This window comes from Pelophylax lessonae (genome assembly GCF_965119305.1).
Source record: "Pelophylax lessonae genome assembly, chromosome: 10".
Taxonomy (NCBI): Eukaryota; Metazoa; Chordata; class Amphibia; order Anura; family Ranidae; genus Pelophylax; species Pelophylax lessonae.
Window position 1 is genome coordinate 52,443,514 of NC_138777.1, and position 26,137 is coordinate 52,469,650.

The following is a 26,137-nucleotide window of genomic DNA, read 5'->3' on the forward strand; positions in this document are numbered from 1 at the left end:
CAGCAGCGGCAGGAGGGAGAATCTTGGACTGCTGAGACACCCGTGGACATCGCTGGACAGAGAGGGAACTCAGGTAAGTATTAGGGGGGGTTGAGGAAGAGGGGGGAGTGTGCAGAAGGCTTTTTAACTTAATACATAGAATGCATTAGGATAAAAAACTTCTGACTTTACAACTCCTTTAAGCTGGCCATACATGGCTCAAATTTTGTACGATTGTTGTGAACTGGATACAAGTTTGAGCTGTGGGTGGCCATGCTGACACCACACAACTCAACAATCTTCTTTTGAGGATCGAAGCAAGGCAGAAAAAAAATCAGCTGAACAGCCAATCAGATGCATTTGCTCTTGTGTATTCTAAAAGCTGTAGGTCCCTGCAGCTGGATATTCATCAACTCTGTTTAGCGTAATTGGGAGAAATCTATAGATTTACATCTATGGCCAGCTTTAGGTATTCATGGTTGAGGTGTATAGCCCAACTTTCTTTTTCATTTTGTGGTGGGGTAAGGAAGGATTAGAACCTCTGAATTTGAAGAGAGATTACAGCAAATATATGGCCACAGCATACACATTAATTTATTAATATCAGCATTTTATTAACAATACAAGCAATAGTTATTTTTGACAATCCAATATAAGCTTACTTATATATTCATGTTGTGAGTGCTGCCTGCCTGCTGGTCATCTCTTTCCACAACTTCCTGGACTCCCAATATGCATTGCAGCTTCTCCTCTGCTGTTTACTTTCCATTTCTAAGGACTACATATCCCATGGTACCTTGCTGCCTTCAAGCAGTGATTCCTGTGCTGAATCCGCCTCCTGAAACTTCTTCTCTCAGCACCTCTGTAGTTCAGAAGGCAGGATCTATGAAATGTGCGACACAGCAGTGCCTACTCATAGGACAGTGAATTCATACCACAGAATTCAAGGAAGTACATGAGTGGGGATCTTAACAAATTAGGTTTACAAACTTCAAAAACATTCAGAGTAACAAGAGTATGCTGGACATTTTTAAAGTAAAAAGTGGAAATAGATATAGGATTTTACATTTGATCATAGATACGCTTTAAAAAAAAAAAAAGGGGGAGGGGGACAAGTATTTTATTTAAAACATGTTTATGATACAGAGCATTTAGCAATCAAAACGTCATTCATTTAGGGTTTACATCAACCTAAAAGGCACATTTCAGGGATTGTTAGGGTGAAGTTTATTCTTCATTAACACAGGCAGTTTAGCCCATTAGCATCAAATCCCAACATTTTTGGATGCCTGCAAGGCACAGGTGCAGTGTGCTGCCCTACTGCCAAGCAGCCTGTCAAAATCTATGACAGGCTGAAGTATATGGGGGTTGGACGTCGCATTGAGTGATACTTGCGTTTAGGGCCAAATGTGTTCAGGGACGTATGCCTCAAATGTAGGAATTGCAAATGAAGGACAGATCACAATAATTATAATTTTTTTACTACAATATATTTGCAGAAATTTACAGCAGCGTTATGCAAATGTATACTGAATCTGGAGTTAGTCTATAAAGTGTATATATAGTAGAGCTGCAGGATTCTGGCAAAAATGAGAATCGCAATTTTTTTGCTTAGAATGAAGATCACGATTCTCTCATGATTCTTCCTCAATTCTCTCACAAATTATTAATTTCATTATATTATTTATTATTATTATTATAATCATTTTATATATATATATATATATATATATATATATATATATATATAATTTCATTGACAGGAGCAAACAAGTGCATTTTGATGCCTCTTGAACACAAGCCAAACTGCTGTCAGCAGAATACCCTAAGGTAGATGGCAGGCAAGAAAAGACGTAGTTGAAAAAGGTAGTGTGCATGTGCAGTGCAGACGTCAAAGATCACATTTGGCTGTAGCATAAAGGGAAGCTACTATTGGCGCTTTTCCACTGCATGGAACCGAACGGTTCTGCTCGCTTTTGTGCTTTTCCACTGCTGGTACCGCATGGTATGGTGTAGGAACGGTTCGGTACGGTACGGTACGGCGGCGCTTTTCCACTGCATGGAACCGAACGGTACGACTCTCAAAAACAGTACCACCTCGATTGTGGTTCCAAGAGGTACCATACCCGGTACCATATCCCACAATCCTTTGCATGCAGTCACTACTAGCCACTGATTGGTCAGAGAATCCCACCCACCCAGTTGTTATCCCACCCACTTAACTTTAGTACTACTTTAGTGGAAAAGCAAACCATACCGTACCGTATCGGACCGTTCCAACACCGTACCATGCGGTACCAGCAGTGGAAAAGCAAACAGGGCCAAGCAGGGCCGAGTAGAGCCGAATCGGTATTTGCAGTGGAAAAGTGCCATATGTGTTTCACTCAGTGGCGGACTGACCATTGGGGTACTCGGGCACTGCCCGAGGGCCCAGGGCCAGTGAGGGGCCCCATCAGGGTTGGCAACCTCAGTAAATTCAGGGAATGCTAAAAAATCCGGAGGCTATAGCTGCTCCGCCTCACAACTGTGTGTTTCACTTATATAGAGAATGTAAACTTAAATTTATATATATATATATATATATATATATATATATATATATATATATATATATACACACTTATATATATTTTTTTTTCTAATTAACCATTTGATATAAAGCTGTAATTAGGAATCCCCCCCCCTCTCTCATGAATCACCCCCTCCTTTTTCCTGATATTAATGAGTTAAATAAAGACAGCTCCCATCTGAAAAAGCATGGCATGACTGTACATTTCACGGAGAGGGATGAAGAGTGCAGTGTCCCCGGGGCCTATGTCTGAAGAAGAAACACGGTATTGTCCATCCTCCACATCACGTTTTCTCTCAGCTGACATCACTTCCTGTATCAGCGCCATTTGAGTTCCACGCTGGCTCCGCCATGGGCGACGGCTTCCCCTCCAGTCCCGCCAATCCAGGGTACCTTACCTATCTCACCAGCATCCCAGGGACACCCTTGATCCCAGCATCTACACAAATATGAGCTGATAATTTTTACTGTGTCATCTTAACCAATTATGACTGCACTGAGAATTATGGAAATTCGGGATTGAGATCGCAAGGGGGGGGTGAATAAAGATTGCGATTATTATACAATTAATCGTGCAGCTCTAATGTATAAAAGCTTTAAGTCTTTGTGAGAGATTTAAAACTCCTATCAGTTTAGCTATCTTCGTCCCTCTGGGGAGATTTTCCTTCTCTTTCCACCCTGGGGATGCAGAGGAAAATGAAAAGAAAATCATACCAAAGCAAGGGGAATTAACATCTTAGGTTGGGTTCACACCAGACATTGTGTGGGATTCCTACCGCATTCCTGTGCACATCACATGCAATGTCTGTGTGGTACGAATTCAGCCATACAGTTTGTATGGTGGAAATCACATCTCATTCGCACCAAAATGGTGCAGGACCCTTTTTTTTGGTCCCACTGAACTTGGTTTACATGGGTGTTCAGACCAATGTGATCCAATTCCATCTAATTTCACAGTTTGCACTATGTTCTGCAAACCAATTTTGGGGTGTCATTGACTTTATATTGACACCCGCAGCAGTTTGCAGAGCGCAATGTGAACTGCCTGCAATTCTGATGCGGTGCGGGAACCCGCACAGGAATTGCCATGGTTCCTGCATTGCACTAATGTGAACCCAGCCTTAAACAGTTGCCATTGGACCATTTGTCCTCATTGGCTGATTTATTCTTCCTCTTACATTGGTGACAACTCTAATATTTTGGATATCTCCTCACTTTCTCCCTTGATAATAATAGAGAGGGTACATCCACCTAGTTGGGACCCAGTTGGGACATAAACCACAATTAAAATGTGACAGAGGGTCATTTTCATGATTACTTGTTCTTTGTTTTTCATTTGTTTCTTATAGACCTTTTGAACTCCCGTGAGAGGATAAATCTATGTATTCACATGTTATGTTCATATGCTGCCTTTGAATTTACTTACCCCAATGTGGTCTACAATAGGTGGGTCCTTTAGAATATGTTTGCATGTAAATCATGTTCTTGCCAATTGCTAAATACTAAAGAATATTCCAAACTGTTTTTAATCAATTTCAGTTGATCATGGTATAAAGATCCCCCTTCTTTGGCCACCCCCATCTCTAAGTGGAACCATGGCGAAACATGTTCGTGGGGTGTGGGTATGGGCGGATACTGTCAAAGAATAGACTTGATATAATGTTTTTGTTAATAAGTGATGTGATCAGTGTGCGGCTGTCTGTACATAGATTTCATGACAAGGTCTGATACTTCTACAATTCATCCAATGCTAAGAAAAAAAAAAATTGTTTGTATATACACTTTAAAAGAGAAGTATGGGTTTTGTTGTTTTTTTTGCATAATGATACTTGCCTAGGTGGATGTAGCATCAGTCCAATGCTGCATCTGTCCCCTGCTGGCTTTAAGACTAAAGCCCCGTACACACGTACTGATCGTTGGCCGAATGATCGGCCGTCTTTTGTCCAGGGCTGTCGTGTCTGTTGAAAACTGCAAAAGACGGCACACGAATTTTGTCGGCCAACAACAGCCGACTGCAGAAGTGATGTCATGTGATGGTTAACTTTCCTTGTCTTTTTTTCTTTTCTGAGCATGCCCAGTCTTGCTAATCTGCTGTCTGTCGGCCGAAATCTGTACTGACTGGCGAACAATCGGCCGTTCTGGTGTTGGCCAGCAAAAATTTTAATGCCTGCACGACAGATTCTGTTCGGCCGAAAATGCACTGTCGGCTGTCAGAAGCATCATACTAACAAGCCTACAATTGGCCGATCGGTTGTCGGCCGAATATTTACGGCCGACAATCGGTACGTGTGTACGGGGCTTAAGTCTATGGCTTGGTTCTCAGAGCCCTCCAAGCAGGGAGCTGGTGACTGTCAGTGACCACTGTCTGCTTCCCCTCACCCCCCTTCTCACTGGAGTGCTGGGCTGTGTAGGGGCCAGGAGCAGCTGCCTCAGGTCGCTGAGAATCTAAGCCATGTGCTGGTCCAGCCATGTGGGAGAATCCCAACCTCATTGTCGCAACCGTGCCTGAGCCTGGACCGGCTCTGTGACCTAAGCCGACAACAGGCTTTAGCCCGCTGTCTGCTGAAAACGGGTCGCAGGAGTGCAGAACGGACTGCACTCCTGCGATCCACAGGAGAAGTACAGCTAAACACATTTTGCCTGCAATTTTTCTTTAAAGTGTAAATTCACCTTTTCAAGAAAAAATTTAAATGTGAACTAACACCCCACAACCTTGCAATCCGTCTAGTCCCTGCTGTACTTACCTCTGTAGCTGTTGAGCTGTCAGTGCCAACGACAGCCAGTGTAGCAGTCCTGGGATTTAAAAGCACTCTTCTTTCCATGCTTTCTGCAGGTCTTGCGGGATGGATAAGAAGGATGCTCTGTGCCAGTGGTGACCAATCAGAATCACTCAGATCCATCCTGAAAGCCTTGCAGAAAGAAGAGGGTTAAGAGTGGGGATTTCTGATCCCTGGACTGCTACACTAGCTGCGTGGGCACTGACAGCTCAACACCTATAGATGTGCACAGCCTATTGCATTAGGATGTGTTCTCTAAAACTCAAACACGCATGTGTGCGTCTACAAGTATATGACCCCGGCACATTGATCTCCCTGCCAGCACAGTGAAAGAGAAGTGTGAAAACACTTCTCTTATGGCAGAGACGGTAAGAGGGAGATCTTTCCCATCTTCCTGCTGGCACACAGAGCGATAATGCTAAAAAGCATTGGGTGATTAGGGTGTGCCAGCTGTGCCTGGGTACAGTCATCACCCAGTGGAGGTAAATATAGTGGGGACTGAAGGGTTGGGGAGGTGTAGGGTGTTAGTTCCCCTTTTCATTTTTTTCTGTAAAGGGGAACTAACCCTTTAAGCACAATGGTATAGTGGTTAGAACTGCATCCCTCTGTCTGGACTTTTGTATTCTTTCTCATTTAATGTGTGATTACTCACAACACAAAAACCTAATGGCATTAATTAGCTTTCCCCGAAAGGTTCCAGTGTGTCCCATGAGACTACAGTAGGGATATTAGATTGTAAGCTCTTCAAGGGCAAGAACTAATTTGAATGGGTTATGTACTGTGAAAGGTGCTGCAGACGTTTTAATATACAATTAATGAATAATAGAAAAGCAAAACTCATATCAGACTTAGCATTGTTTAATCTCTACAGTACTATGACTTTCCCTCTCTTGTGACACATGAACGTACAAGGATCAAAGTCATAGATTTTCATTTATTGTTTATTTAACAGTTATTTTATTTTATGTAGCTCAAATATATTCTGCTGCACTTAATGCAACATTAACTTGAATTGTCACCTAAGTACCTATGTGTGAAGGAATTTACTCTCTCTAATGTCCTTACCACAGTCATAAAGACACACACACACTGGGACCAATTTCAGCAGAAGCCAATTAACCTACCAGTATATTCCAGAGTTATGGGCAGAAACCAGAGCACCCAGTGGGAGAACATAAAATCTCCATACAGAGATTGCCCTGGTGAGAACTGAAGATAGTGCTTCATACTGCATTAACCAGTGAGCTTCCATGATGCCGCACAGTTTGTTCTGTTTAAAAAATGCACAAGTTAATCTTGTTAATGTAGAATTCCAGGGTAAACCTAACTAGTCTTAAAAATGCTCCCTTCCCCCTTCTAACACCTATGCTGACTAGCCTGTATAAGAAAGGTGTATATACTATATACTGGCAGTGGCATGGACATTAGAGAGAGAGATATCATTTTTCCCCTGCACAAATCATTAGTAAGACCTCATCTGGAATATGCAGTTCAGTTTTGGGTACCGGTTCTTAATAAGGATATCAGGGAACTGGAGAAAGTGCAGAGAAGGGTAAACAAACTGATAAGAGGCATTTAGGAGCTCAGCTATGAGGAAAGATTAGAGGAACTAAATGTATTCTCTCTTGAGAAGAGGAGATTTGGGGGGGATATGATCAACATGTATAAATACATAAGGGGTCCATATACACTCTTTACATCTAAAGGAAAACAGATTTTGTCTCCAAATACGGAAAGGGTTCTTCACAGAAAGAGCCGTGAAATGGTGGAATAGACTCCCTCAAGAGGTGGTTCTGGCTAACTCACTAGATTGCTTTAAAAAAGGCCTGGATTCTTTCCTGGGTGTAAATAATATAAATGGGTACTCATATTTATAGGTAAAATTGATTCAGGGAATATCCGATTGCCTCTCGGGGGATCAGGAAGGAATTTTTTTCCCCTGCTGTGGCAAATTGGATCATGCTTTGCTGGGGGGGTTTTTTCGCCTTCCTCTGGATCAACTGCGGGTATAGGATTGTGTATATGGGATTGTATGGTTGGATTTTCTTTACATATATTAAGGCCGCTACAGTCACATGATCTGGCTCCCCTGTTTCAGGCAGTGGCGACTGCAGAGAATATGAGGGAGCGCTGACAATGGATGTGCCATAGAAAACCTATGGGTTATGTCACCACTCCCAGGCATTGGCAGCTTTTGTCGAGCATGGTCTCCTCTCCCCTGCATCTGGCCCTGTCTGCCAAAAGGGAGATAACATGAGCTGAAAATAGGTAGGTATATACATCTTTCTTATACAGATTAGTTAGACTTATCCCAGAATTCTACTTTGCATTAAAATTTTCTTTGGACCCCTGGAGCAGGTGGGGATTTCAAACCCTGTTATGGGACAAGGTTACGCTGGTTGTAGCCCAAACAGCGAGAAAAAAGTGAAGTGTGACAACACTTTTCACTAGTATGGATACAATTTTATTTGAATAGGTACAATAAAAAGAGTATCCGACACAATCCAGGGTTCCAATATAACCCCTTCATTTGGAACCAAAACCAGCTGCTGATGAGATCTGTCAAGATTATTAAACTGGATAAAATACTATTTAAGCTTCATATGCTTTTTAGTCCTAATACATTGCTTCCTATTGCAAGCCCTAAAGATACCCCTGAAATGTGCCAAACACATCTTCCATTTGACCCTTAGACCTTATTCACATGGGCACTGGCTCCCATACTGCATGCATGATGCATTCGTGTTTGTGGTTGCATCTGTATGCAGACCCAGTTGCTGCATGGACAGAACTATATGCAGGTGCATGTTGCAGAACAGAGTGTATGCCCATGTGATTGAGGTCTTAGGCTATATTCGCACCTATACAGCTTGCTGCTTGCTAGCCACCTATACAGTTTGCTTTTGAGCATTTCTGCAGTGCTTTCTGCTGTGCTTTTTGTGGTTTTTTTTTCTGCAATTTTGTGTTTTTGCCACGATTTGTGTTTTTTATGCTTTCATTTGGGCTAATTTGTTGTTGGGCAGATTAAAAAAAAAAAGCAAAAAGCAAATTGCAGCAAAATTGTGGTAAAAATGCAGTAAAAACACACTACATGCTTTTCTTCAGCTTCTCCATTTAAGTCTATTAAACCAAAAAAGCACAGTTTTGCATTTAAAAAAGTCCCTGACCCTTTCCAAAAATGCAGAGGCACAAAAATGCATTGATGTGAGCGTGTCCCATAGGAACCCTTGTTAACAATAATGTCCTGCGTTTCTGCAAAAAGCATGAAAAAATGCATCGGTGTGAATAGAGCCTAAATGGAGCAAATTGTATGTGCACTATTGAACAGTGATGTGACTCTTCAATGACTGATTGGTGTGAGATGTGACTCTTCTTCTTGCTGTTTTAGCAATAGAGTAAACCGCAAAAGTGCCAGAACAGATATTCTTTGGAGGGTTTGTCAGTTTACTTATATGTATTTCCAGGGCTTTTTTTCTCAGAGAAAAGGTGTAGGAACTCTCCTTTCAAGTCACCCCCTGTCTCCTTCCTTACCTACCTCCAGGGCCGGATTAAGAGCATCATGGGCTTGGTGCTGAGGATTTTGAAGGGCCTTAAGGGCCGTGCCTTGGCATGCACCCAGAGGAGGAAGGGTGCAGCCATGCATGCCTAATTCAACTTGGGATGCTGTCTCTGAAGCCCATAAACACATCCATGCATCGGCAACTGTCCCTCCTTGTCCGGCCTTCGTGCTGTGTGGGGAGGTTCTGAGGGAGCTGCCTGGGGAAGCGAGCATAGAAGCCAGACTTCTGTGTTTACAAGTGACAGAAGAGCGGTAACAGTGAATATGGCCAACCCGGGGCCTATATAAAGGTAGGGGCCTGGAGTTGCAGCTCCAATAGCCCCTACGTTAATCTGGCCCTGCCTACCTCTGAGTAGCATCCCTTGATTCCTCCCTCTATCCACCTCCCAGTTCCACCAAGTATCATTTTGTAGTAATTTTATGGAATTTTTTTATTGATAAGCCATAAAATATATCCCCTGCATCCGACAACCAATACACCCCCCTTTCAACAATAGTTTCCCCCAGCCACAAAGGACACCCCACAAAAAGTACCCCCCCCCAAGCAACAATAGATCCATCAGAGCATTAATAGACCCCTCCAGCAACAATAGATCTCCTAGCAGCCAGCATCAATAGACCCTCCAGCAGCCAACATTAGACCTCTCCCTCAATAGTAGATCCCTCCCAGCACCAAATGAATCCCAGCAACAATAGATCCTCCAGCACACCTCAATACCCCTTGCCATTTCATGCATTCAGTGCTAGAGGTGCAGGAACTACGTTCCCCAGCGTTCCCGCTGAAAAAAAGCCCTGTGTATTTCAATTAAACCGGAGCTCCACTCAAAAGGGGACATTCTGCTTTAAGCATAACCCCCCCCCCCCCCATGCCACATTTGGCATATCATTTTTTTTTGGGGGGCAGGTTCCTAGTTTTGACAGGTACCTGCTCCCACTTCAACTCAGGCCGCCTAGGTGACTCAAGCAGAAGCTCCCCTCATCCCCTCCCTCCGTGCAGTCTTCTGGGACATGTCACAGGTCCCAGAAGATTTCCTGACCATTGAGGAGGTGCAGCACGCATGCACAGTGCCCACCCGGCTGTGAAGCCGCAAGCTGTCACAGCAGGGTGCCTACACTTGTAATGCTGGGGCTGGGGAGAGGCGAGGGAGAGAAGCAATGGTTTTTTGCGGCCACATCGCTGCATCCTGGGACAGCTGAGTGAGTGTTTTTTAACCACTTCAGCCCTGGAAGGTTTTGCCCCCTTAATGACCAGGCCATTTTTTGCGATTAGGCACTGCATTATTTTAACGGACAATTGCGCTGTCATGTGATACTGTACTCAAATAAAATTAATGTCCTTATTTTCCCACAAATAGAGCTTTCTTTTAGTGGTACTGTATTTGATCACCTGTGCGATTTTTATTTTTTGCGCTATAAACAAAAAAATAGCGACAATCCGGAAAAAAGAAACAATATAGGCATACCCCGTTTTACGTACACTCATTTTACGTACACTTGCGAGTACGGACATATCCCAAGAGTGTACGTAAAGTGCCTCACAAGTACGGACATTCCCGCGCTGCGCAGCCGCAGTATACTCTGGAAGAAGCGGAGCTGCTGTCTGGAGATGCAAGAGGCCATGTTCCTGCCCGGAGTAGCCAGCCCCGAGTTGCCACGAGCCAGCCCCGAGTTGTCAACCAACAGCCAGCTTGGAGTTGACCACCAGCCAGCCGCGAGTTGCCTGCCAGCCATCCCACAGTTGCCGCCTGGAGTTGCGAGGCTGCTAGTGAAGAGACCAGGTTGCTGCCCGGAGTAGCCAGGCCAGGGTTGCTGCCAGCCAGCCCCGAGTTGCCAGCGCACAGTCAGCTCAGAGTTGCCTGTCAGCCATCCCACAGTTGCCGACTGCCCACCGTTCGCCCACCCAAAAACCTGCCTACATTACATAATTGTAAGTAGAGTACTGTACTGTAAAGTACTGTAGAAGTGATTTGGAATAAACATTAGAGCAAATGTACTTGTACATTACCTGTACTGTGTATTTTTTGTGGTGAAACCTGTACACTATTTTCCACTGCAGCCCATGGGCCTCTACTATAGGCCCTGACCCCCCCCCCTACAGTCCATGGCCCCCACACTATAGGCATTGATCCCCCCACTATAGGCCCTGACCCCGCCCCACTACAGGCCCTGAGCCCCCCCCCACTACAGCCCATGGCCACCCACTATAGGACCTGATTCCCCCCACTATGAGCCCTGAACCCCTCACTACAGCCCCTTACAACCCCCCCCCACTACAGCCCCTCACACCCCCACTACAGCCCTTGACCTCCCATTATATCCCCTGTCCCCCTCACTACAGCCCCTGACACCCCCCCCCTACAGTCCCTGACCTCCCAGTGCATCCCCTGACCCCCTCACTACAGCCCCTGACCCTCTGAAGTAGTAAATAATGTACAAGTGTGTGAATTTAAGCACAATAATTTAAGTATAGTTTTGAAATACAGTTGCAGTACATATTTTAGGAACTTCTATTTGTTCTTTTGATTGTTACAGGTACCTATCGTGTACTGCACTGTACATTAATAATGACAGATCCAAAAAAAAAAAAAACATAAATCTATTACCTTGGATATGAAGGCTAAAATTATTAAAGTATATGATGTAGGTGTAGCTCAAACTGAAATAGGCTGAAGGCTAGGCTTCACTTGGACTACAGTTAACACCATCATGATGAACAGAGAAAAAATTCTTGCAGAAATTAAGACCCGTTAACACAACAACAATTCGAAAAAGAGATAGCATTGTTGCAGACAGGGAGAGACTCTTAACACTTTGGATAGAAAATCAGACTACACGCCATTTTCCTGTCAACCAGGCAATTATACAAAGTAAAGCCTTAAGCCTATTCAATGACTTGAAGGCTAAGAAAGGTGAGGCAGCAAAGGATGCAGAATGTTTTGCAAGCTGTGGATGGTTTGATAGGTTCAAGAAGAGGTATAACCAACATTACATTAAAATACAAGGAGAGGCAGCTGCTGTAGATACTGAGGCTGCAGAAAGCTATCCAAGCGAGTTTGCCAAAATTATTCAAGATGGAGGCTACTCCATGGATCAAATTTTTAATGTGGATGAGACTGGGCTATTTTGAAAGAAGATGCCTGCAAGAATCTTCAGCGCAAGACAGGAAAATTCAATGCCAGGCTACAAGCCAGCTAAAGATAGAATAACCCTTCTGTTAGGTGGCAATGCTTCTGGTACCTTAAAGCTAAAGCCTTTGCTAATTTACTGATGGCAAAATCCAAGAGCTTTGAAGAACTACGTTAAAACTAGACTTCCAGTGCACTGGAGAGCTAACAAAAAAGCATGGGTAACTGCAACCCTTTTTAAAGATTGGTTTGACACCTGCTTTGTTCCAGAGGTGAAAGCCTATTGCAAGGACAACAGTGTCCCTTTCCACATTTTGCTGCTTGTCAATAATGCCCCTGGACACCCTTGAACGCTAGATGAGCTGAACCCTAACATTCGAGTGCAATTCCCACCACCAAATACCACCTCACTACTGCAGCCAATGGCTCAATGTGTCATAGCTGCCTTCAAGTTGAACTACTTGAAAATAACATTCAGTAAGTGTGTTGCAGCAATAGACAAAGAAGAAAGTGATGGTAAAGAAGTCATATCCAAATTCTGGAAAAGCTACAACATCTTGGATTGCATTAAAACTGTAAGAGATGCTTGGAATGACAAAAAGGAAACCACAATGAAAAGGGCCTGGAAAAAATTATGCCCGCAGTTAGTTGATGATTTCAAAGGCTTTCAAAGGCTTTGAAGAACATGTAGCTAATGTTACTGAAAATATTGTAGAGATGGCAAGGCAGTTAGAGCTGGAAGTGGAGCCAGAAGATGTTGCTGACCTCCCACACTGAGCCCCTCAGCAATGAAGATCTTCTAGAACTTGAGGAGGAGAGAGAAGAAGATGTACTTGATGAGGTTGAGATCATTGAACAGCCTGAAGGCTTGACTACAAAAATTCTCTTTGAGCCCCGGTTCACATTTGTGCGAGTGCCGGGTTCGCATGTAATATCGGTGCGCACTGCTCCGACATTACTTGCGATCAGCTGTGCGGTGCGAGTTTAGCCATACAGTTTGTATGGCTAAATTCGCATCGCACCCGGAGCAAACACGCACAGGAGGCATTTTTGCAGCCGCATCAGGATCGGATCGCACAGCGGTTCACACTTGTGCGATCCGCTCCTGTGCGAACTGCACGATCGCACTGCGATATGCGATCAAACTGGGGGTGTCGTTAAGATTACATTGACACCCCCAGCGTATCGCATATGGCAGTGTGAACTGCCGGGGGTGCGTGTGCGATGTGGGAACAGGCTGCAAATTCGCAGCCTTCCCGCATCGCATAAATGTGAACCGAGCCTCAAGCTTACCATCATCTTGATAGCGGCGTCATGGCTCTTTTTTAAAAGCATGATAGGGATTTTGAAAGAAGTTCCAAAGTCAATGCTAACATTTCAGGGGCTTATGCCTGCTATAAAGAAATCTACAGGGAAAAGAAGAGAGCTACACTTCAAACCTCCATAGACACTTACTTTTCTAAAAGTCCATCAGCACGCAGATCATCCACATTGACTGACAGTCATTTTGATCCCAGATCATCATCAACTGACAGTCCATTTTCAGCTCTGACATCCCCATCAAGTCCTGCTTCTACTCTGATTGCTACCTGTAATAAACCCAATTTGCCAGCAAGAAAGTGTCTCGCCTTTGAAGACTTGACTTGTGACATCATCTCTGACATCATCATCAAGTCCTGCTCCTACTCTGATTGCTACTTGTAGTACACCCAATTCACCAGCAAGAAAGCGTCTCACCTTTGAAGACTTGACTTGTGAAACAGAAGCCTTCATCCTTCCTACTACATTCAATTCTCTCAGCTTCTCTGGCCTTGCAACAGTAATCAGATAGGGTAAGCTTACAATTTTTCTTTTAATATTATGTTTATTTTAGTTACCAATGCATTATTTATATCGGTTATGCCTGGAAATAACTATTGGAATGCAGTACATGCATTGAGAAGTGAAAAAAAGGTATTGCTTCACTTTAAGTACATTTTTGTTTTACATACATGCTTCGGCCCCATTGCGTACTTAAAAGTGGGGTATGCCTGTATTTTTTGCATTCTGCTATACAACATTCCCAATTTAAAAAGTGTAAAAAAAAAAAAAATCAAATTTTTTCATCATTTTAGGCCAATTTGTATTCTGCTGCATATTTTTGGTAAAAAAGCGTATTTTGATTGGTTTGCGCAAAAGTTATCGTGTCTACAAACTAGGGGAAATATTTATGCCATTTTTCTTTATTTTTTACTAGTAATGGCGGCGATCTGCGATTTTTAGGGGGACTGCGACATTGCGGCAGACAGATACGGCCCCTAACTGACATTTTTGACACTTTTGGGGGGACCAATGACATTACTACAGTAATCAGTGCTACAAATATGCACTGTTACTGTAATAATGACACTGGCAGGGAAGGTATTAACCCAGGGGTGATCGAAGGGTTAAGTGTGAGCCTAGGGGAGTGCTTTCTAACTGTATGGGGGAGGAACTTATGGAGTCAACAGGATCACAGGTGCTCTGTGTTCATTCCAGAGAGAACAACGGTCTGCTGTGTTTACAACAGCAGACCATAATTCTCTCTCCATGAGAAGAGATTGCGGGTGCCCAGCGGCAATCGCGGCCAACGCATCTATGTGTCAGTTCGTACGGCCAAGCCAGCCTGCTTGCAATATAATTGCGGCTGACGGTCAGCAAGTGATTAAAAGTCAGCGGCTACACTTTTTGTAGTTTTTGCCAGCTGTTTGCCTGGAGTTCTGCCTAAACTGCTCAAATTGAGTGATTTTACCTCCTCATTCTAAAAAATGAGTAAGAATGGAGCTCTTCTTTAACATCGGGATCGGGGTGCTTATTCTTGTCTCCCTCAATAGCCCTTTACAAAGCTATCATATCCCTATCATTGACCTAAATATATACTTAATCTATGAAGATAGTATAAGATATGATCTCATCTTCTGAATATTTCATTAACACTTCTCTTTCTGTTAAACTAGGTTAATCTATAAGTGATGAATAATAAATGTTGGCAAAATCTGTGCAGTGTACATTTGGATTCAGAAAATTAATTTCATTTTTTAAACTTGTTTCCTACTTTGCATGTAACAAACTGTGATTGTGGAAAGATACATTAAGTAACAGTTTGTAACATCTAGTCTTTTTTTTTTTTTTTTTAAACAATGTGTTGTCAGCGCTAAATTAATCAAATAACAGCAGCATGCAATCAGTGCAAATATACCAACACTTATATGAACAACATAAAAAATATGTTACATAGAAACATAGAATGTGTCGGCAGATAAGAACCATTTGGCCCATCTAGTCTGCCCAATATATCTGAATCCTATGAATAGTCCCTGGCCCTATCTTATATAAAGGATAGCCTTATGCCTATCCCATGCATGCTTAAACTCCTTCACTGTATTTGCAGCTACCACTTCTGCAGGAAGGTTATTCAATGCTTCCACTACTCTCTCAGTAAAGTAATACTTCCTCATATTACTTTTAAACCTTTGCCCCTCTAATTTAAAACTGTGTCCTCTTGTGGCAGTTTTTCTTCTTTTAAATATGCTCTCCTCCTTTACCGAGTTGATTCCTTTTATGTATTTAAAAGTTTCTATCATATCCCCTCTGTCTCTTCTTTCTTCCAAGCTATACATGTTAAGGTCCTTTAACTTTTCCTGGTAAGTTTTTTCCTGCAATCCATGTACTAGTTTAGTAGCTCTTCTCTGAACTCTCTCTAGAGTATTTATATCCTTCATGAGATATGGCCTCCAGTACTGCGCACAATACTCCAAGTGAGGTCTCACCAGTGTTCTGTACAGCGGCATAAGCACTTCTCTCTTTCTACAGCTTATACCTCTCCCTATACATCCAAGCATTCTGCTGGCATTTCGTGCTGCTCTATTACATTGTCTTCCCACCTTTAAGTCTTCTGAAATAATTACTCCTAAATCCCTTTCCTCAGATACTGAGGTCAGGACTGTGTCAAATATTCTATATTCTGCCCTTGGGTTTTTATGCCCCAGGTGCATTATCTTGCACTTATCCACATTAAATTTCAGTTGCCAGAGTTCTGACCATTCTTCTAGTTTTCCTAAATCCTTTTCCATTTGGCGTTTCCCTCCAGGAACATCAACCCTGTTACATATCTTTGTGTCATCAGCAAAAAGACAAACCTTACCATCGAGGCCTTTTGCAATATCACTTATGAAGATATTAAACAAAATTGGTCCCAGTACAGATCCCTGAGGTACCCCACTGGTAACATGACCTTGTTCTGAATGTTCTCCATTGACTACAACCCTCTGTTGTCTGTCACTCAGCCACTGCCTAATCCACTCAACAATATGGGAGTCCATGCTCAATGACTGCAGTTTATTGATAAGTCTTCTATGTGGGACAGTGTCAAAAGCCTTACTAAAATCTAGATATGCAATGTCTACTGCACCTCCACCGTCTATTATTTTAGTCACCCAGTCAAAAAAAATCTATAAGATTTGTTTGACATGATCTCCCTGAAGTAAACCCATGTTGTTTTTCATCTTGCAATCCATGGGATTTAAGATGTTCCACAATCCTATCCTTTAATAGGGTTTCCATTAATTTACCTACTATTGATGTCAGACTCACTGGTTGCGTTGCAATATATTTTGTATGGTTTTTCTTTTTTTGTTGACCTTGATGTTCATGCAGTTATACTCTATTGATTGTACATATGGTTATCACATATTTGAGGATATTAGACTAACACTTTAGGAAACATTTTAGAAAATATTTAAGTGACAACTGTACCTTCAGTAAAATTCAAGTTTAATTAAGGCCCGCATTTTCTTAAACTAAGTTTACCTAGTAAATTATCTTCTTTCCCATTTACGCTTTAAGCACACTAGGCATTTTGCCCCGGTGCATGAGGATCCAGGGTTAAAGTAGAACTATAGGAAAAACGTTTTTTTTTTCCTTTTAGATAAGAGTAGGGGTTTATAACCCCTGTCAGATTTTTTTTTTTTGGCCATCGGTGTCCCATTTTGTCCAGCCACTGCTAAATGCTGGAGCCTCATGGATTTTCAGGACTGACTCTGCTAACAATGCAGTTTTGTATGCTGTGTATCGGAACTGACAGTAATCTGCTGATACTGCACTTCTTGGGGGTTGGGCAAAGGGGCAAAAAGCAGGTGCTGGCAAGTGTCAGAGCTGATCTTGTTAACACTGAATTTTGGGAACACTACACTAAACTATCGGGGACACTAGTATAGTTCTGATCTGATCAAATATATAGATTTTTTTCAGACACTATACTTGTAATGGAGGTGTTTAGTGTGTGTATGTGTCATTTACAATCAAAGGGTTAAAATGTATTACTAAACATGTGGCAGGCAATCTGATGCTGTCCTGAAATGACGCTAACTAACGTTACCCGTGACACTAATACAGTGATCAGAAAAAAGATCTTTACACTATAATAGTGAAACTCTGACAGGGCAGTGAAAGGGTTAACTGGGGGTGATTAGGGGGTTATATCTTTATTAGGGGATATATGGGGGGTATCCTAAGCCTATCTGGGACAGACACTAACTACCACTAACTGGCGCTCACCAGTGACACTAATATAGTGATCAGAAATTATCTTTATACTGCATATAGTGATACTGTGACAGGGAGTGAAAGGGTTAATTAGGGGTTGATCAGGGCGTGGGTTAAATATGTGCCTATGTGTACTGGTGTCAGTGTAGTGCTTGTGTACTCACTGTTTGAATCTCTCTCCTCTCACGCTGGAAACGAAAAGGGCTCCATGAGAGGAGATTGCATCATTTCCTGTGCCTGTGTTTACATTACAAAGGCACAGGACAGTCTGCCATTGGTCAGAACCATTTACCAGGTCCAGGCCATAAATCATTGGCCTGGACCTGATGACTGATTGGTTCTGAACCGATCCAGATTATTGCAGGGATGACAGGCGCAAGCGCATGCCCCTTACCCCCACGCGTGACCGACATACAGGTAGGTTGATTCGCGCAGCTGAGACACCTTGCCGCAGTACAACTGCGGCGGGTGGTCGGCAACTGGTAATTTAAAGTTTTTGCTTCTTTCAGCTGATTCTTTTTTTCTATCTTTTCTAAACAATTTAAAGTGATTGTAAAGTCTCATGTTTTTTTTAAAATAACAAACATGTTATACTTACCTCCTCTGTGCAGTTGGACAGAGTGACCCAAGTCCTCCTCTTCTCAGGTCCGTCTTTGCTGCTTCTGGCTCCTCCCTTCTGTTGAGTGCCCCCACAGTAAGCAGCTTGCTATGGGGGCACCCGAGCCGACCTGCAGCTACATGTGTCCATTCAGACATGGAGCTGCTTTTCGGCCCCACCCCGTTTCCCTCCTGATTGGGTAACTGACTTTGACAGCAGCGAGAGCCAATGGAGCCACTACTGTGTCTCAGCCAATCAGGAGGGAGAGTCCCGGACGGCCTAGGGACTCGTGAACATCACTGGAGGGAGATGGGGCTCAGGTAAGTAATAGGGGGGCTGAAGGGAGCTGCTACACACAGAAGACTTTTTATCTTAATACATAGAATGCATTAAGATTAAAAAAACGTTTTGACTTTACAACTCCATTAAGAAAGCTTAATTGTAATTTTCTTTCAAGATCAAATCAATAATATTTTGATCCGTTATCGCGAGGCTCCTAAACAGTGTAGGGCACTGAATAAAGGGTACAATTGTACCCCTGTACTCATTCCCCTAGGAGAGTGAGAATATCTGGGGATCCTCTTAATATAAAAGGGAGTTTCAGGATTTGCTATACATACTTCCTTCCACCGCAAGTCCTCCCACTTGGTTTTTGGAAATCTAGATGTGGGAAAGAGGCCCTTGTCTCTCAACCATAGACGTGTGCAGGGGGAGTGCCAGGGGTGGGCACACCCTAATCACTACGTGCAGTGCCGATTCCCCGACTGCCTGGGCTTCCCCTGTGTTTGCCCACACGCCCCGAAGTTCTGCTGACTTCCCTCCTCTTCTCTCCTGCTGCAGAGGATATTTCAGGATGGAGAGTGGGGAAAGGGGCTAGTAAATATGTAAATTTACTGTGTTTACTATACTTCAGTTTGTGAATGAACAGAAAACCGCTCAGCACAGAGCACTACACATTCATTCACTGTCCCATGCAGCTGAGGCTGCAGAGAAAGGCGTGTGCATTTGAGCTTTGTGGCGCAAACCCTAATGCAATAGGCTGCACACACCTATGTTCTCAACATTGGGACAAGGGTGTCTTGCAGGGGGGAAAGATGCTCCAGAGAAACAAACCTTTGCATTGGTACGTGTGCTCAGGGCCGGCCTTTGGGGTGTGCGAGCTGTGCGGCCGCACAGGGCGCCATGGGCAACAAGGGCGCCGTGCGGCCAACACAGCTCGCAGAAGATCAGGCCACACAGCGGGAGGTAAGCGGCGACAGCGGCCTCGATGGAGTTAACATAGGCCGCAGCCGCCGCTTACCTCCCGCTGTGTGGCTGTGCCACGGTCTCCTAGCTGCAGTCTGAGGCGAGCTGTGTATCACACACAGCTCAGCCTCCGATCCACGCTGACAGATCCCTCCTCCCTGCAGGGACGCCAGAGGAGAGATCTTCAGCTCCTCCTCCTCCCGCCCCTTCTCCTCCCCCTCCCGCTGTGTGGGCGGGAAGTTTAAAGAAAAAAACCTCCCCCCTCCCGCCCCGCCCACACTGTGTGGGCGGGAAGTTTAAAGAAAAAAAAGCTGCAGACAGTGTGAGGTAAGTGAGGTCTCTCTCCTTCAAAAAATGTAAGATGATGTGAGGGGGGCTTTGTGTGAGGGGTCTGTGATGTAAGGGGGGCTCTCTGATATGGGGGGGCTCTGTGTGGGGGCGGGGCTCTGATGTAAGGGGGCTTTGTGTGGGGGGTCTGTGATGTAAGGGGGGCTCTCTGATGTGGAGGGATGTGTGTGTGGGGGGGGGGGCTCTGATGTAAGGGGGCTTTGTGTGGGGGCTCTGTGATGTAAGGGGGGGCTCTCTAAAGTGGGGGGGCTCTGATGTAAGGGGGCTTTGTGTGGGGGCTCTGTGATGTAAGGGGGCTCTCTAAAGTGGGGGGGCTCTGTGTGGGGGGCTCTGATGTAAGGGGGCTTTGTGTGGGGGGTCTGTGATGTAAGGGGGGCTCTCTGATGTAAGGGGGGCTCTGTGTGGGGGGGGGTTCTGATGTGGGGGGTCTCTGATGTGGGGGGTCTCTGATGTAAGGGGGGCTTTGTGTGGGGGGTCTCTGATGTAAGGGGGGCTTTGTGTGGGGGGCTCTCTGATGTAAGGGGGGCTCTGTGTGGGGGGGCTCTGATGTAAGGGGGCTTGGTGTGGGGGGTCTGTGATGTAAGGGGGGCTCTCTGATGTAAGGGGGTCTCTGATGTGGGTGGTCTCTGATGTAAGGGGGGCTTTGTGTGGGGGGGTCTCTGATGTAAGGGGGGCTTTGTGTGGGGGTCTCTGATGTAAGGGGGCTCTGTGTGTGGGGTCTCTGATGTGAGGGAGGCTTTGTGTGGAGGGGCTCTGTGTGGGGGGGTCCCTGATGTAAGGGGGGCTTTGTGTGGGGGGTCTCTGATGTAAGGGGGTTCTGTGTGTGGGGTCTCTGATGTGAGGGAGGCTTTGTGTGGGGGGTCTCTGATGTAAGGGGGCTCTGTGTGGGGGGTCTCTGATGTGAGGGGGGCTCTGTGTGGGGTTCTCTGATGTAAAGGGACCTCTGTGTGGGGGTCTCTGATGTGAGGGGGGCTCTGTGTGGGGGGTCTCTGATGTAAAGGGGGTCTCTGATGTGAGGGGGGCTCTGGGTGGGGGGTTCTCTGATGTGAGCGGGGGGCTCTGTGTGGGGGGGTCTCTGATGTAAGGGGGACTGTGTGGGGGGGCTCTCTGATGTAGGGGGGGCTCTAAATTAAGGGGGGCTTTGTGTGGGGGGTCTTTGATGTAAGAGGGGCTCTGTGTGGGCGTCTGATGTAAGGGGGGCTAAGTTATTAGTGATCATAAAAAAGAAAAGTCAAATAAAGTGCAAAAAAGGTGTAAGAAAATGTGCGCGCAGAGGGGGGGGGTCGGTCACAGGATTAGCTCGCACAGGGCGCCTTAACACCTAAGGCCGGCCCTGCGTGTGCTACATGGCAGTTCCGCATGCCCTTTTTAGCTTTGAGAAAGGACAGAAAAATTAGCAAGTTTCACCTCTTATTGTATTCAGTGGTGTTTGGCGCCCGAAGAATCTGATTCAAGCTGAACCCTGCCAGGTTTTTTTGGATGAAAAATACAGCATTCAAAGCTATTGTATGATAATCTAATTGCAACGCTAGTGGCACCGCTTGGCTCTCTCCTCCGCCCACTGACCCGAAGCTCTGGAATCCACCGGCACTGCCGGCTACGTGACACGCGGAGGACCCCAGCCCACCTTCAGGTCGGATCCGCACAATGGGACTTACTACATGCTATCACTACCTCTCCATTCCATGAGTGCATCCTAATAAAGTTTATCCTTGTTACTGTATAATACTGCACTTAGATCGGCGCTGCTCTTTTGTCTGCTTTTCTGTCTACAGAGTCCTTTCTACTCTTATTAGCTGGCTGCCTGTCTACCACTATACCACCTTATCCCCCATATGAACCTTTTGGACTCCCTTGAGTCTATGCATTAAGTACCGCTTACTTTTATATTTAGACTCAGCCTCATAACTATTTATCAGCAATAACCTATACAGCGCTCATCTCAATACTCTTCACAAACTGGTTTAAAGTGATTGTTTTTTTTTTTTTTCAAATAACAAACATGTTATACTTACCTGCTCTGTGCAGTTGGTTTTGCACAGAGCAGCCTGGATCCTTCTCTTCTTGGGTCTGTTTTCTGTGATCCTGGCCCATCCCTCCTGTTGAGTGCCTCCACAGCAAGCAGCTTGCTATGGGGGCACCTGAGCCCAGCCGCAGCTCTGTGTGTCCATTCAGACACGGAGCCGTGACCCAGCACCACCCCCTCTCTCTCCTCATTGGTTTAATTATTTTGATTGACAGCAGCCAATCTTGAAGCAGGTGTCTCAGCCAATGAGGAGAAGAGTCCCAAGCAGCTTAGACACTCCTGCAACATTGTTGGATAAAGACAAGCTCAGGTACGTATTAGGGGGGCTGAAGGGGGTTGCATACAGACGTTCTTTTTTTTTTTATCTTAATGCAAAGAATGCATTAAGATAAAAAAAAACAACTTCTGCCTTTACAATCCATTTAAAGTGGCATTAAAGGTTATTTTTTTTTTTTAAATAACAAACATGGTATACTTACCTGCTCTGTGCAGTGGTTTTTGTACAGAGCATACCCGATCCTCCTCTTCTTGGGTCCGCCAATGGCATTCCTAGCTCCTCCTCTTTGGCCAGTGCCCCCAGAACAAGCAGCTTGCCATGGGGGCACTGTTGCATGCTCACTCCCGAGCCCAGCTCTATGTGTCCATAAGACACATAGAGCTGCGTCTCAACCCTGCCCCCCCTCTCTCCTCATTGGCTCACTGGCTGTGATTAACAGCAGTAGGAGCCAATGGCGCCTGCTACTGTCTCAGCCAATGAGGATTGAGGGTTCAGGAACAGCCGAGTCTCTTGCGCACATTGCTGGATTGAGAGGGGGCTCAGGTGAGTATAAGGGGGGGCTGTTGGGAGAGGATGCATGAAGTTAAATATCCTTCATCCTATACAACTACTTGAAATCTTTTGAGCCAATATTTATCTGTTCAAAAAAAAAGTGGTGAATTAATATCATTCTACCCACACTTGTTGATCTATGCAGCTTTATTTTATTTTTCCAACGATTTATAATGCCAGAGCATCAGAGTATAATAAATCACATCTGCCTATTAATTTAAGTGCAAACAAATACATTTATTTTTTTTGTTTTCTTTTTTTTTTTTCTCTACTTGAGCGTTACAAGGACTTGTGTTTCTGAAGCTTTCTTATCATCGGAATGTTTGAGAGAGTAATTAGATCGTAGTCAATCTAAACACCTGCTTTAATTATTCCTCCTAGTCTCTCAAGTCTTCATTAACCAAGTGAAGCAGCCATGATTGCCATGTGAGAAAGGACTACAGGCATTAAGAGAACAGCAATTACGAGGCTGTTTTTCTCCTCTAACTGTAGGTAGGCAGGACGCATTCCTTGGAGAAAAGCATAGGAAGGTAATTCTGTTTTAGTTAGTGCCACAATAGGATGCAAAATGATTGATGTGTGAAGTGAAGATCCCCGGTGAAATGTGTATATTACCTATTGCAATGGCATTGTGCCAAGAATTATAATTTCTTTTCCTTTCCTGTCCTTTTTTATCTTGTTAAAGCTGCACTGTCACTCAAAGTGCTGAAAAAGCTTGCACTGAAAATATTAGCTGAATACTACTGCTTGGGCAGCGCTTCAAAGAAGGCCTGTGCTGATAGAAATATATAGGATGCCATTGATTACCCTTACTGAACATGCTAACTGCCCGGCTTCCCCCTACTTCAGTACTTTGAAGTTTTGACCCAACTGAACCTTTATTTTAAATTAGCTAAATATATAACGGGTGCATCAAAACATAAGGGGGTTGGTATATAAAAAAGCAAGTAGATTCTTCACTTTACAAGGGATTTTTTCCCAGGTAGGTTTGCCATCTCGTCCCTTTAATGCCTTGTACATACGCAACGATTATCGGCCGACCGATCGGCCGTCTTTTGTCCAGTGTTGTTGTGTTGGTTGGAATGTGCTCTAGACTGCACACAAATTTTCTCGACCAACAAAAATCAACTTCAGAAGTGATGTTATGTGCTGGTTTACTTTCCGTGTGTTTTTTCTTCTCTGAGCATGCCCAGTCTTGCTCATCAGATTTTTGTCTGCCAAAATCTGTACTGACTGACCGAAAATCGGCCGTTGTGTTGACGGCCAACAAAAATTTTATAGCCTGCACACCAGATTTTATTCGGCCAAAAAGTCGGAGTCGGTTGTCGAAAGCATCATACTAACAAGCCGAAAATCGGCCGATCGGACGTTGGCCGAAAATTCCCCGCCAACTATCGACGCATGTGTATGAGGCATAACCACTGGATTCAGTTTGATCTATCCTAGCAGGCTGAGGGTCACTGATGGAGACCGGGCTCGGTTTTTTGACACCCTTGAGGTCGCCTCTGAGTGGCTTGATGTGTGTTAGGACCTGAATAACACTCTGTTATTCCATGTTACCTGTTTACCAGCTAAGTGATCGCTGTCAATTTCTCCTTTTGACTCTTTGTTTCTTTCTCTTTTCTTTTGTTGGACTTTAAACGTATGCCTTCTTCATTACGAGAGCAGCTATGATGTTATCTCCTTTCGCTTGTTTTCTGGGTCATCCCATCTAGTCCATTACATTTACCTGCCGCAGACTTGCCGATGAACGCGCAACAGGAGCTCCATCTGCTTTTCTACAATTTTTTTTTCCTCTTTGACTTTACAGTTATTGGTGCCTAATCATTTGTGGCTCCTTGTTCATACCCCACAAACCTTTGACTGGAGTCCAATTGCTGGCTATTGCTACAGGATCCCCTTCCCCCCCTTGCTATATAGGCCTAGTGCCTACCTGGACATAGTTTTGGTTCCTATTACCAGTTGTGTTATTTGTTATGGGTATTAGTCCCCTAACTTCACCCTTCCTTGTTTTTGGGATGGTGTCGGATATGGGCAGGGTATGCACTTCAGTGCCAATTGGGTTTTTGTTTTTTGCTAAGGTGTATGTTTTTCTTTTTTGGTGCTGGCTTGTACTGATTTTGCTGCTCATGAGATGCCTTTCCAAGTTTCACACAATCCCAATAGCCTATATTGTTCATGCAACCAGGAATGGAGGCGCTGTGCCTACAGGCTGGTGCCTCATTTAAAGTCCCAGAACCAGAAAAAAAATAGAATTAGGGTTAGGGCTAGGGTTAGGGTTAGGGTTAGGGCTAGGGTTAGGTTTAGGGTTTGGGTTATTTTTATGGCTAGGCTTAGAGGGTTAGGGTTAAGGTTAGAGGGTTAGGGTTATGGTTAGAGGGTTAGGGTTAGGTTTAGTGTTAGGGGCTAGGATTAGGGTTACGGTGAGATACTTAGGGTTAGGGTTACTTAGGGTTAGAGTTAGTAGCCCTACCCCTACCCCTCTAACTCTAACCCTAAGCACTAAAAATAACCCTAACCTTAGCCCTGACCCTAACCCTAGCCCTAACCCTAACCCTAACCCTAGCCCTAACCCTAATTCTATTTTTTTTCTGGTTCTGGACATGCTACAGAGCTGAAACTTCACAGGTACACTTTTTAGACCCCCCAGACAATAAATCCAAAGAATTTTTTTTTTTTTTAATTTTTTTTTTTTTTTTTCAATAATTGGCTCTCTATCAAAAATGACAATTTTTAAGAACTTTTTTTGTGTGAAGTTTCAGCTCTGTAGCATGTCCAGAACCAGAAACAAAAGATAATTTTTCAGTAGAGCAGGGACACCTGGACTGTGGCATGCCGGAGGGGGATCCATGGCAAAACGCCCATGGAAAATTACATAGTTGACGCAGAGTCGGGTTTTGATCCATAAAGGGCATAAATCACCTAACATTCCTAAATTGTTTGGAATAACGTGCTTTAAAACATCCAGTGTGTGAATACGATCAGGTATGATGTTTTATCGGTCAAGTAGTGTAAGGGTTACGCCCGCTTCACAGTGACAGACCAAACTCTGACAGACCAAACTCCCCGCTTAACAACAGTCAGTCAGTCAGTCCATTTGCACAACCGCAAACTCCCCATTTGCACAAGGTTGGATACCAAGCTAGCCATGTCCCGTTCCTTGTCCTCACTGACATCATTGAAGGTCTCTTCCTCCACCCAGCCACGTACAACACCAAGGGTCCCCGAAAGGTGACAACAAGCCCCCTGGGACGCCTGCTGTGGCTGGTCTTCCACCTCCTCAAAGCCACCTTCCTCCTCTGACTTCTCTTCTTCAGACTCCTCTCTCTGCGTTGCCACAGGTCCAGCAATTGACAACGACAAGGCTGCTTCTGGTGGTGATGGGGACCACAACTCTTCCTCTTCATGCTCATCTACAGCCTGATCCAGTACTCTTCGCAGGGCACGCTCCAGAAAAAACGCATATGGGATGAGGTCGATGATGTTGCCTTGGGCTCGACTGACCACCAGGGTCGTCACC

General features: G+C 44.4%; 1 pseudogene across 1 annotated transcript in view; it reads left to right on the top strand.

Moving 5' to 3' along the window:
- The first annotated feature begins 12,620 nt into the window (after positions 1-12,620).
- LOC309565934 overlaps positions 12,621-26,137 on the top strand; it is a 29,006-nt pseudogene continuing 15,489 nt past the window's right edge. Inside the window, exons 1-3 of the transcript in view lie at positions 12,621-12,916; positions 13,303-13,568; positions 13,684-13,828. The product of the transcript in view is annotated as an uncharacterized misc_RNA (transcript). The remainder of the gene's footprint in view (positions 12,917-13,302; positions 13,569-13,683; positions 13,829-26,137) is intronic.